The sequence below is a fragment of the Phoxinus phoxinus genome (assembly GCF_949152265.1).
Source record: "Phoxinus phoxinus genome assembly, chromosome: 7".
NCBI classification, from domain to species: Eukaryota; Metazoa; Chordata; class Actinopteri; order Cypriniformes; family Leuciscidae; genus Phoxinus; species Phoxinus phoxinus.
In genome coordinates this window covers 36,945,930-36,960,650 of record NC_136882.1, presented here as the reverse complement: position 1 = coordinate 36,960,650, position 14,721 = coordinate 36,945,930, and the positions used below count along the sequence as shown (strand labels likewise).

The 14,721-nt window shown below is 35.5% G+C and overlaps 1 protein-coding gene across 4 annotated transcripts in view; it reads right to left on the bottom strand.

The window, feature by feature from the left end:
* Nucleotides 1-14,721, bottom strand: part of fign (fidgetin) — a 57,537-nt gene that overhangs the window by 4,073 nt on the left and 38,743 nt on the right. The gene's annotated exons all lie outside the window — the stretch shown is intronic.

Here is a 14,721-nt window from a genome sequence, read left to right as displayed (position 1 = left end):
ACTTTTTCTTTTCTATTTTTCAATAGTTAAAAAATCTTTAATAAAGAAATTTGTAATGCATATAATTTGTTTTCAAATATTGAATATGATTAAATATTGCATAAACTACAAATGTTGTGTACATTTATATTACACGGAAAAAAGTGTAAAAAAAAACACTTTTCATGAATTTCAGGGTTTTCTTTTTTGCCACATCAGACTCAATGATCCAATAAGCAACTGCCATTGAAAAGAAATGAAATGCACACAAACCGCAACAACAACAACCGTAAAATATTATTTCCATTTTCCCCTCATCCAGCTCTCCAAGAGTCCTGGCTTCATATCGCAGGCACTGCTGACAGTTGGTATCTCAGGAACAGTGCAGATTTGGGCCTCCAACACCTGGTTAGCACAGTATAATGCACCCTGCACACAGCCGAGTGACACAGACATCGCAGGTCACTCTATAATCCAACTCTCATCTAAAGCAGTCCCAGACAGTTTCAAATCTGCTTGGAGGAGTGCAGCAAAGCAATCTCCCAGGCAGCGCTCTACTGCTTTCATCACACAAACTCGCAGCACAGCATGAATTACAACAGCTTTCTGTCTGCCGCCCGCCTCCCGGAGCACAGAGAACTGGAAAGGGGGAAAAAACATGCCTGCCTCCCTCTCATTCGCTCTAATGCTCCCTTTTCTCTCTCTCTTCTTTTTACTCTGACGCTCTGGGCTCTGCCTCTCTCTTTCTCACTGTCTTTTCTCTCCACAGCCTCTGTCTTTTATTGGCTCCAGGGCTCAAAAGCCACCATCAAGTTTAATCCCAAACTCCATCTGCAAACACAAGCAGTTACATACGCTGTCATCTTAGACACAGCATGGGATTATCAAAGAGACATTTACTCAAGAGCCGACGGGATGACGAGGGTGGTCGCGTGCACTTTCGCGTCTGTAGATAGACTTCTGATGACAACAGTGCTCGGCCGCAGTGTCCAGCAGGCGTGTTATTGTGCACACACCTCCCGCTTATCTGAGCTTACTGGGCCTAAGCACTCACGAACACTATTCACGGCACAAAAAGGAAAGAAGATGTCACAGAAAAAGATGCCGTTTACGAGCTTTTAGCCAGGAGTCCATGTACCTTGATCTTTAAAGTCTGTCAAATTACATATAGACTGAACCTTTTTTTATTACTTATTTGCAAATACCAGAAAATTAGCATTTAAAGCCAAGACATAATAAACAAAGATAGTTACTCCCATTGTGCATCACAAATAAAAGATAAATCCTTTATCAGTCAGACCACACTATAGTTCGCATTTCGGGACCATTTTCCACCTTCTGAAAATATCCTATCTATATATCTTGATATGTTTTGTTTATTTTTCTCAAAGGAACCACGATTTTGACAAATTAAAAAAGTTTAAATGCATGATGCAAAATATTATAATAAAAGCAATATTAAAATACTTTTTTTTTTTTAAATAAACCGTTATGAAAGATGGGTAACACTTTAGGGTCCAATTATCACTATAAATTATTTGCTTATTAGCATGCATATGACTAGGATATTATTTGCGGTTTGTTACTAGTTTATAAGCACATATTAATGCCTTATTCTGCGTGACCATATTCGACATCTTTTATTCCTACCCAACAACTACCTTACTAACTATTCTATTAATAAGCAGTAATTAGGAGTTTATTGAGTTAAAAGTCATAGTTAATAGTGGAAATTTGACCCTAAACTAAACTGTGACTGAAAGATGTGAGCAATGACACAAATTAATCATTTTGATTCATTGAAATGGACAGTTCGAACAGGTTTTATAAATGCCGTTTTCAATACTGAAGGCTGAAGTTAAATGCTTCTAAACGAGGCAATAAAGGATTGTGAAACTAGTCCTTCACACAAAATAAAAGTACACTAAAATCACTGCAATATTCTCAATGTCGCTTAATTTTGTGTTGCAAACAAAAATCATCACAGATATAACATAATATTCAGTACATCACCCTGCCCGAGTTGTATTTGAGGCATCTACTGTGTGATGTCTACTCGTGTCTCTATAAATAAATCCCCTCTGATACCCCCATCAGTGTATTGTGTGTGTATCAGAGTACTTTTTCCACAATAGAAGATGGGCATGTGGTTTTCCCTCGCCTGAATCCCCCAGCAGCCTGGCCAGACACCACACACACACACACACACACACATACAGAGAGAGAGCTAATTAGCAGGATGATGCTGAGCTAATTGTGTTAATTTACAAGGTTTTAGTCAAAGGGATCGCTGCTTTGGCTGGCGAGGCTGTCAGGCCCGCGAGTTAATGACTAAGAAAGGCTGAAGACAAAGAAAACTGGCAAGAACATGGCAGACATGCCAGCAAGCCCATTAATAAAGCCCAGGGATAAAACCAGTGCTGCAAACCTAGACAGATGTCAGTTCTAGCACGATTATCACCTGATCAGCAATGTAACGCCTATGTTTAAGACTCGCTTGCAATAAATACATTTAATTATTATCACAGTCCACTGTATGACACTGACTTTTTATCTAGACTCCCTTAATCAATTTTCAAAAGCCGGTCTCTACAGTGTGTAAGCATGTGTAAGCATAAGTGCAAAATTGCTGCATGCAAATGTGAAAAATAAAACTATTTGGAGCAATTACGCCGTTGCAAGTGACATCTGACATCCAGATCAAAACTGATTTTTTTCAACAGATCCTCACTTTGCAGGCAAATTACGCTTCACACACTGCGATTTTCTGCTTTTCTGTTGCTTTGCATCCAAGTCAATAAAAAAGTAAGTGTGTTTGCAGTTTCTAATGTCAGGATAACTGAAAATATTAAGCGTTCAGAAGTGAAGGTGTCTAAAGTCCTTATTCACATATTAAATGCATGTCTTTGACTCCGTCCATAAAAAAAAATAATGTGATAAGAATTTTAATATCAGCCTTACGCTTTATTTTTCAATACAAACATCTGCTGGTACACATTGATTTAGCTCCATTAATAACCTACTAAACACTGAATGCATATTTGCAATCATCTGAGGATCAGCTTTTCATTTTTATGTATTCTTTACTGTGGCTGTAGCGCCAGGGAATATTACCTTGGGAATACAGAGGTTCAGCTTTCTCCTTGCCTCTGTACATCCACTTGTTAATACATTTATTACTCTTCTTTCATGTTCCACTTTCGAATATATATATATTTATATATCGCTCCTCTCACAGGCAGGTCTTTGTGAGGAATGTGGGTGTTAACTTGCTCTACAACAAAGTAAGACATTTCAAGAGGTTGAAATCCTCGGCTGCGCACACAGATTTCAAACAATGCTCTCGTCTCGCTGTTTGATGGGTTTTATGAAATGCACTACTCGCGAACAAAAGAACAAATTCACTTCCCGTCACTATTACCGAGCCATTACAAAAATAAAACCTTTCTCAACAAGATTAAAGCAGTTGGAAATGAGACATCAGGGATTTATTTTACAGATGAGTTGCTCTGGACACTTTGAATTACAGTACTCACCTCATGTATCTGCCAGTATTTGTAAATTGCTTTTTCTATTTTTATTCAATATGCTTACTTTGACCCTTCAGTCAGTCGCAGCCCTGTCGTCCCTATAGCTTGTTTAAACATAAATTGGGAGCTTTGTACGATGGCACCACTTGAGAAAGATTTGAGGAAAATAATTGAGCGTACAAGTGAACTATGGAGGAGGAAAACGGCAGAGAGAAGAAAATGAATCCTGTGTAGTTGGAGTTTATATTCCACTAAATCAACGCTCAAATTTCAGTTAGCACTGTGACAGAAACATAAATAACACAATAATCACATCCTTATCGCTACTAGAGTTATAAAAATGTCATGCAGGCTTCTCTAATCTGTCAGATTGCTAACATGTCGACTAGCGCTATCAACAATGAGGTTCCTGTGGACATACCAGTTTACTAGCTTATGGAATAGTTCCTAAGGTCCTAAATAATAATTACATATATATATACACACACACACATTATATGTACACACACATTGCCGTTCAAAAGTCATGGATCGGTAAGATTTTTTCTAAAAAAAAACAACAACAAAAAAACAGTAATATTGTTAAATATTATGACAATTTGTTTTCTACGTGAATATATAGTAAAATGTAATTTATTACTGTGATCAAAGCTGAATTTTCAGCATCATTACTCCAGTCTTCAGTGTCACATGATCCTTCAGAAAACATTATAATATGATGATTTGATGATCAAAAAAACATTCATCATTATTATCAATGTTGAAACCAGTTCTGTACAATTTTTGTTTCAGGATTCTTTGATGAATAAAAAGTTCTATTTAATTTATTTGAAATATAATCTTTTGTAACATAAATGTCTTTACTGTCACTTTTGACCAGTGATCACTTCGACGGAAGTGAATTAATCAAAACTTTAGCTGGAAAATAACATTATTCAAGAACCGCTATAAAGACAAAACAATCTCCGTTACCTTAAATGATCAGTTTATCTCTGTAAAGCAGCTTTGAAACAATCTAGCCTACATTGTTAAAAGCGCTATATAAATGAAGATGACTTGAGATCCATTTAATGCATTCTTGCTGAATAAAAGTATTGATTTATTTTATTTGTGTAATAATATTTCACAATATTACTGTTTTTTTTGTTGTTGTTGTATTTTTAATCAAATAAATGCAGTATGGTGAGCAGAAGAGACTTCTTTTAAAAACTTTAAAAAATATTACCAATCCCAAACTTTTGAACGGCAGTGTATATATATATATATATATATATATATATACATAATAAAAATTTGCAATATCGTCACCTTCCTAAAATATCCTTTTCATTTTCAAATGACTTAGGCAATTATTTTAGGAAGGTGACGATATACAAGTTAGGGGTAATCCGTCTTCAGTATAAAATCAGGCCGATCTACGTTTCGTAACTGACTTAAACTAGATGACTAACTTGTAAGACTAGTTTATGCCGTTCATGCAAGCGGCTCCAGTTAGGATGCTGTCTGTAGGCTGTAGACACCACGGCAGCTCACTAGGTTTAGGAACAGAGCAAATGTCAGTTCTAAGAGGCAGTCATTCTTCTCTGTGTAATCTGAATTGTCACAGAATTACTTGTATTTGTATTACAGGGATGTTTGGAGACAGCCTAAGGCCCGAAAGCTCAACTTCCACAGATTGACTTCTCACAAAACCCCCTTTTGTTTAATTTACCACTGTCTGCTGGTCTACTTTACGCCTGGAAAATCTTAGATTACGCTGACCATTGTCACTCATTTGGGTGAGTTGCCAAACAAAAGCAGGCAAGACGGATTGATCGCGAGCTGGACTTCATTACACGGGATATTCTGAAGGTGTATTCACTCTCTGATGATACTAATAATGTGATGCTTTCTAAAAGAAGTGTGTACATGACGTGGTGTCGGTGGCTTTTTGGGTCGCAGGGTCACAGACAGCAGGGAAAAGCTATTTTAAATGCATATAATAAAACGCAAAAATGAATGGTTAGGGAAGTGTAAGAAGTCAAATGATTAAAAGTATGGAGAAACAATGACAGCAAAAGACAACACCAAACTCGACTTTTGAGGAAATTCATCTGGCATTTGATAGAAACTCATGCGCTCAACCTTGAAATCATGAACAAAACCCCACAAAGTGAGAGAAAATACGACTCAAAATACATTGAATATGGTTTCACTTGCAGCTGGGATAAATAAGGTTTGTGTTGATGACAATATTGTCCGTTTGCTAAAACATTTAAGCCACTTTTGTTCCATCCAGCCTATGTGATTTTGAATTATTGTTAGGCGTATGAAGTTTATGGCAATATCAAAACATAATCAGCATTTGATTTGAAGGATTTTTTTGTTTTGTTTTACACGATACAAACTTCCTGAAGCAGAAACCAGTGATTTACTAACACATGCTTTGTACAAACTCCACGATCACACACAAACACAACGAGCTATACATCTCAAAAAGATAACGGTCAACTCGGTCTTCCGTACATCCAAGCACAGACTCATCTGAATGATGAAAGATACGGCATACTTCCTCACCTATTACAAGCTGAAACCTGACAGTAATTACTGATCATCTGTGCTCGTCTAATGGCTCTGTTAGTTCTCCGAGTGATCAACACAGCGAGTTGGGCTGGAGGAGGGAGCAGGCGAGAGAGAGAGCGAGTGAGTGTGCGCCGGCGATACACTGCGGTGTGTAATTTCAGACACTGTGATCATGGCCAATGAGACAGAGAAGCTGACCTTTTTCGGATCTATTAATCTGGCTAGCCTCGGCCGATTTTAAGCAAACAGCGGCGAGCTTGCGCTCTGTCTGTCCAATTTCCCAGTGCGTAAATTGGACAGCCGCTCGCACCATTCTCAATTCATTACTGTGCTGCTGAAAGGAAGCTATGAGGTGGCGGAGAGGTGTGTGTCCTGATGTGTGTGTGTGTGTCGGTCGACTAGGGATGTGCAGTTTGGTCATTTTGCCTGCTCAAATACTCAATAGATAAATCAGATGAGTAACCAGATGGAGTTCTGCCTATATTTCAGGTGTTAATTTGTGCACATTTCCACCAGAAAAGAAAAACTTCGGCCATTGAATTGTGTCTTTTGTCATTTTTATTCTGTTTTCATCTTGCTCTCCAGTAAAATGATCCAAACATCCCTTAAACAAGTTGAAATGACCAAATTGCACAGGCTACTATTTTAATAAACATGCTTTTGAATACTTTTATTTTTCTTACAACATTAGCAAATAGATTTACAAGTCAAGTCACCTTTATTTATATATTTAAAACCACAGATTGTTTCAAAGCAGCTTTACAGTAATAACAGGATTATCACTGTACGGAACAAAACTAAACAAAAGATTGCACAACAGACAATTTTGTAAGACATTAGAAGTAAATATATGTTTTAACAATATTTAAAGTAGGTATTTATAGTAGAAAACAAGACAAAAATGCATAGAATTAAAAAAGACTAAATAATCGAGATGCAATGCATCAGCCAGAGAACACAGAAATACTGATCTTAAGATTTAGTTTTTGCAGTGTGCTTTTCTTATACATATGCATCAGATTGCATGATGTCTTGGTTTTTTTCAGCATCTCACACCGTATGCATTGAGTTAAGATGTTGTCCAGTAAAAACATTTTTATTTAAATATAAATTGTTTTTAATGTTTGAAAAGTTTCAAATAAACAACAAATACATAAATAAATGTCACTATCAAGTCACTATAGTACCAAGCAGTGCTAATTTAGTATCATTGATATTCTATTATAGTTTGTAGACTTTCTTTTTTATCATTTTAAAGTTTAACTTATATACTTGTATATCCATGCAATCATTTCTAGCAGAAATCCTTCACATAAAAGTCCTGTTTTAGCAGTTTTAACAATATTTAAAGAAGGTATTTCTAGTAGAAAAGACAAAAATGCAGAGAATTAAAAGACAAAATAATAAATGAGCCAGAGACCTCAAAAATACAGATTTTAAGATTTGCAGTGTGCTTTTCTTATACATATGCATCAGATTGCATGATGTCTTGTTTTTTTTCAGCATCTCACACCGTATGCATTAAAATGTACCACTCAAAATGACAATCCAAATTTTATTTTTAAAGTTTGAAAAGTTTCAATTAAACAACAAATACATAAATAAATGTCACTATCAAATCACTATAGTACCAAGCAGTGCTAGTTTAGTATCATTGATATTCTATTATAGTTTGTATTAATATTTCAAATGAGATTTTATTTTTAGACTTTCTTTATCATTTTCATTTTAAAGTTTAACTTCTATACTTGTATATATATCATTTAGCAGAATTCCTTTGCATTAAAGTCCAGTTTTAGCCGGTTCTCGTCTGGTGTTTTGCGCGGGTGGATGGATGGATGGATGATGCGGTTGCCCTAGGAGGAAGCTGTCATAATTGAAACGTGGCCTAATCAGACTCATTACCATTTTGGGCAATTTGCACCACCAAAGATGCTTATTAGGTAACTGTGTTTAATAAAGCGCTCTTTAGAAAGCTAACAGTAATGAGCTCTTTAAAGTCAGCTCGGAGTGTGATTATGCCAGTGGAAGTGTTTAGCCTGCCGCGCACAGACTGCTACATTTAGTCTTGTGCAATGTCATAATTAAGCCATGCAACCTGCTTTCACTGGCTCACAATGGATGCGGCTGCGGCCTGTAAAACCCGGGAAAATATTTATAATTACTGATCATTACAGCCCAGGGATTTTTATCTGCGGATGTAAACACAATTATGAGAGCCTCTTGCTTTCATGTGCCTCAAACAGAGGACTCCATATGACAAGCGTGCAAATAGTGTGGACACACATTAATTACATTTATAAATAAAAACAAAGCTCGTGTTTTCGTTTCAACGCTCCACAGATCGCCTTTTCTCTTTCTCCTCTTTTAGTGCGCGCCTGGGATGTGCTTCTAATTCAATCGCTACTGGAAATTATTATGGCAATTCATCTTACATATCAACTTAAAAGGTAATTTGAAAATCCATGTCGTCCTCGTTCAAATGCTGGCAGAGACTAGAGGTCATCGTTTAGCCCCTAATTTACTGAAGAAATGTAGAGGAGGCCCTGTGACTGCGGTGGAGCGGACGTCTTCCTGACCGCACGAGTGCCATGATGGAGGACGGTATTGATGGACGGCTCTTTTTCATATTTCGGTTTTAATTTTTCGGTTTCCAATTTGGCTGGACGATATAATGAGTTCTTGTGAAGTTTATGCAGCCAAAACAAAATTAGACAGTGTTGAGAGTAGTAAAAATTTTGTTAGAGTTACATGTTTATGAATCAAACTACGGATGGATGGATGGATGGATGGATGGATGGATGGATGGATGGATGGATGGATGGATGGATGGATGGATGGATGGATGGATGGATGGATGGATGGATGGATGGATGGATGGATGGATGGATGGATGGATGGATGGATGGATGGATGGATGGATGGATGTTTAGATAGAATGATAGATAGATAGACAGAGCAAGATATAGATGGGACAATAGATAGATAGATAGATAGATAGATAGATAGATAGATAGATAGATAGATAGACAGACAGACAGAGCAAGAGATAGATGGGACAATTGATAGAACGATAGGATAGATAGATGGGACGATAGATTGATAGAACGATAGATGACAGATAGATAGAACGATAGATAGATAGATGATATATAGATAGATAGATATATAGATAGATAGATAGAACGATAGATAGATAGATAGAACGATAGATAAGATAGATAGAACTACAGTGTATAGATAGACAGACAGAATGATAGAAAGACACACAGATAGATCAGCGAGTCCTACTTTACACACACACACACACACACACAACTCTTTTCTAATTAGTTAATGAGCAACAACATCAAATGAAGTAACACACCTGCAGAGTCACACTGCCTTCTGGGCGCTATAATTTAATCAAGCCGTCTAAACACAATTAATCAATTAATTACTCTTAAATACATGTCAGAGACTGAAGTCCATCATTTAGTGATTTGGATAATTGTGGGAGTAAGAGCAGAAACATGACAGGGAAATAACCGGGTCGATGACGAGCCCATGAGGTGAAGATGAAGATGAAGACGAGGATCGTGAACACAAGCTGACAAGGTCTTGAAGATCTAGTCTTTGTATATTCATAGCAATTCCACGAATATTTAAAACGCATCTATAAAATTCTCACTGAAAATATTTGACTTGATATTTTCCTTAGACCTTCAATACACCAACTATTTTCAAGGTACCGGTATTTTACCGGTACGGGAGTAATTGAAAAAATTAAAACATGAACTTTATATAAAGTAAATAACAGTTTTCTGGTTGTCTGATCACATGACATACATTTTTTGGTTATACTAACCATATATAATATAAAAAATATATTTACATATAACCGCACAGTTGCACCTCCTAAACATTTTAAGTTTAAGACAAAATAAAATGCATTAAATAACAGAAAACATGTATCCGTGTCTTAAGTGTTTTGATGCATAAGCATTTTTGAAGTATAAATTGATAGATTCACATCACATGTACTGTACATCCCTTCCACGCAAGCTCGGCTCTCACAACTAGTGTGAGTTATTGCTGAAAGCGTTCTCAATCACGCGGTGGTTTCCGAGAGGACGTCGTCACACTGCGCCTGCGCTGGCACTGAATAGCTAAAGCACAAAACTGTTTTCTTTCGGCAATGCAGCTGCATTTTCATTCCCACTGACACGCAGACCTTCAGGCTTTTTCCAGCATGTCTGTTTAAATTTTCAGACTGACCTCTCTTCTGCAGATCTCCGCAGATCTGTGTATCTGACTCGAAACTCCTATAGCTGAACACACAACAGACCTTTTACTCAACACCAGGTTTATGAGGCCGCCGTCCGTGTGACCACCTGTACAGCTGAGAAAACGCATTCAGAACCAACATCATGAAATCAGACCGATTCCCGGATCATTCAACTGACGTGAACGTTTTAAGATTGAAGACTGACATCCAATTCATATTAAAACGTCTGACAGGTGTCATTACTTTACCATAAGTATCGCTAAACAAAGCTGCAAAAATTAACAGGTTGTCCAAACACTCTGCCATTGGCCGACCAAACAGAATGTCCCGCCCCCCAAATCACGCTATTGGTTTGAATGAGTGTTGCCAAAATAAATTGAATTAATGTAATTATTTATGCAAAAAAATAATAATTTGTTTAGGTAAAACAAAAGCGGACATGGCTAATAATCTATTAATATGTGCATGTGATATATATTTTCCTTAGTTATGAATAAATAAAAAGTATCATATTAGAATGATTTCTGAAGGATCATGTGACACTGAAGACTGGAGTAATGATGCTGAAAATGCAGCTTCGATCACAGGAATAAATTATATTTTAAGTATATATATATATAAAAAAACATTATTTTAAATTGTAATAATATTTAACAATATTACAGTTTTTTCCCCATATTTTTGGGTAAACCCTACATGATGGCGCCAAAATGTCACAGTTTTCTGTGATGGGTAGGTTTAGAGCATACATATATGTTTTATTACAACTATTATTATTTATTAAAATATAATATATAGGATATATAATATAAATGTATACACAAATTCAATTTAAATGATGGCAAATGAGATTAAAAATAATATTACTTTAATCCAGAAATGGTTTAACTCTTAACGTGGACATGACGATTGGGGAATATATTAATGTGTGTGGTATAAAATTATGAATAATAAAACAAATTATTCATAAATAATATATTACATCACACACATATTTACATGTACTCACACACACAAAATACATTTTAAATGATGGCAAATAAGGTTTAAAACTTGTGGTAACACTACAAAAAGGTTTCATTAGTTAACTACGTTAGTGAACTAATGATAAACAATACTTCTACAGCATTTATCAATCTTATTTCATGTTAATTTACTAATACATTATTAAAACAAAAGTCGTAATTGTTAATATTAGTTAATGCACTGAGAACTAACATAAAATACAGCTGTTGATTTCTTTGTTTAACTAACATTGTTAGTTGACAACAAATCTATTTCTCATTGTTAGCTTACTTTAATACATTCATGCTAATAATTGAAACCTTACTGTAAAATGTTTAGGCAACAACACTATACTGTTAATCCGCCAAATGAACAATTATTGAAGGATGCGATAGCCTAAAAATGGCCAAATATCACATTTACGACACAACTCTGCCTCTCCGTAACCTTGTCAAGAAGAGTCTGTCACAAAAGAACAGTTGGTGCGGTTGACCACACTAACACACCAACAACCTGAAGTGGTCAATCCGTCAATATGTTTGCGAGTCTTGCATATGCGCGGCAGCGAAGCGAAGCTGTACTGAAGAAACTGGAGGCGGATAATGTGATAATTTCTGTCTAATGTACCATCTGCTATTGTATCAATGTCACCGTTAGCATGAAGCAGCTTTACTTTCCGTCTGTAGCCTGATGCTCTCGAAGGCTTTCAGTGTGGACTGCCAACACACACCAAACACGTTTCCCATGCAGACAAACAAGAGGACTGCTGGGAAACCAAAGGCCCAAATAGAAGCGTACCTGCCAGAGAAACGTACACTGTGTACTTATCTTTAATGTGGTCGGGCCTGTCAGTCAAGCAGTCAATTTCTAGAGACAAGGCCACTCTTTGTAAATCAGCGTAATATTCACGATTCAATTCTGAGGGAAGACGGAGCGCAGACGGCGTGGACTGTGACAGAGCTGTAATCATTTCAATCTGGTAAACACCGATTATGCCTCTCAAAGCGTCTGGCTGTTCAACTGATACAGTAGTCTCGTCTCTTCTCCTGCACGCTCGGTGAAACCAGACACGCTGCGGCCGGAGTTTCAGCGCAGGTGTCGCACGCCATTTCAATCAAATCCTGTAAGCAAGCTCCACGTTCATGATGCGGGACATTTTTATGGTACAATATATAGGTGAGAATTAGTAAATGAATCCACAAAGATAAAGTCAAATCAATCATTTTATCGTTCAAGGGCTCCAGACTGCGGATACAACTATGGTTGAATGCTTAATTTCTATGCAAATCTTCAAACACTGCCAAAAAACTGGTCTAATTTTGCAAGAAAAACAGCGCTTCTAAAATAAAAAATTAAATAAATGATAAAAGAAATACAATATATTGTTAAATAATAAAATCAGATCAAATATATATATATTTTTTATTAAAAAGTTGATCAAATAAATAAAATATAAAAATATCTAAAATCTAAAATATCAAAATAAAGTAAAAGTTCCTCTGTTGCCATTGTTTTTATTCTAAACTTGCATTCATTCCCAGAGTCTGCAGTCTCAAATGACCAGAAAAGACCAAAACACAAGTTGCATTTAAAAAAAAAAATTTGAGAAAAACAAAACCATATGGAGATTGGAGATACAAACTTTCAAATATGGACATTCTGTACACGCCTGTAATGTGACATTCTGAGACAGGATATTCAATGAGACTGAGGAACAAACTAAGGTGGGACTTGATTTGATCCATAAGGAATTGATTGAAAACTGGAAGCATTTACATTACAATTTCACAAACATGCATGTGATCAGCTAAAGAACAAAAGAAAGAAGGAAAACCCCCACAGACTTATAAACAAATCTTATTACACATCTGGGAAGATGATGCAAATGCAAATTATAAGTAACTCAAAGTGAAATACAGCATTTACAGAGAAGCAATTACTGAGAATCGAAACTGAAGTGCTGTGCTTTACTCTGAAACATGCAGCATGTCAGACGAAACATTTATGGAATCACATCAAAACTAGGGCTGCAAAACGATTAATCGCGACTAATCATCATTAAAGTTGTTGTTTACACCATATATGTGTGTGTACTGTGTATAATAGTTATGTATATATATATATATAAATACACAAACATGCATGTATAATTTTAAGAAAAAAATCTATTTATATATTAAGTATTTATAATTATATATAATATAAATTATATTTAAATATAAAAATTTATATAAACATGTAAATATTTTTTAAATATATACATGCATGTGTGTGTATTTATAAATACATAATTATTTTACACAGTACACACACATATATGATGTAAACAAAAACTTTTATTCTGCAAACGATTAGTTGCGATTAATCGTTATGCAGCCCTAATCAAAACCATTGCGATTTGATGATCACACTAAGCCATATTACATTCTCACACAACCATGCATTGTCATAATTCATAAAAAAAGTTACCAGGCAACAGGCGAGTAAAGCCGTTTCAAAGCCGATTTTTACTCGCATTTGGTGCTTTGAACCTAGGATAAATCCTGCCGACGCAATCCGTGCATCATGAAATATATGTATTTGAAAACGTAACATTTTCCATTTTATTTTGTAATTGTACTAGGGATGGGCAATGATTAATCACGATTAATCGCATCCAAAAAAAAGGTTTGTCTTTAAATAATATATGTATGTGTACTGTGTATAATTATTTTGTATATATAAATACACACACACGCATGTATATATTTAATCATTTTTATTTATTTATATATAAAATATTTATATTTATATACAATATAAATTATGTATAAATATATACATGCAAATAGTTCTTAAATATATATATATATATATATATATATATATATATATATATATATATATATATATGCATATGTGTGTGTTTATATTTACAAAATAATTATACACAGTACACATACATATATTATTTAAACACAAACTTTTTTTTTTGGGATGCGATTAATCGCGATTAATCGTTGCCCATCCCTAAATTGTACCCCATACTTTTCAGGTCTGAAAGTATGGAAATCCGTATAAATACAGAAAAAAGTTAAAAATTGTAAAACAAATAAAATAACAATCACACCACTGACAAACCTAAAAAGCGTTAACTTGTGGGCAGTCGCTGCAGCTGTAGTTCATGATATTCCCATTTTCAGCTCGGTTGCCTGTTCTGACGGCGACATTAAGGGCAACAGAATCGTCTCATTTGCTTCGGTCTCATCCATCAGTCTAACTACAGTGAGCTAATTATTTAGCCCATAACCCAGACATGATGCACATTACATCGGCTGAAAGATAAATCATTACACATGCTACGCTTTCTGATATTAAGTGGTTTGTAAGTACAGTGGA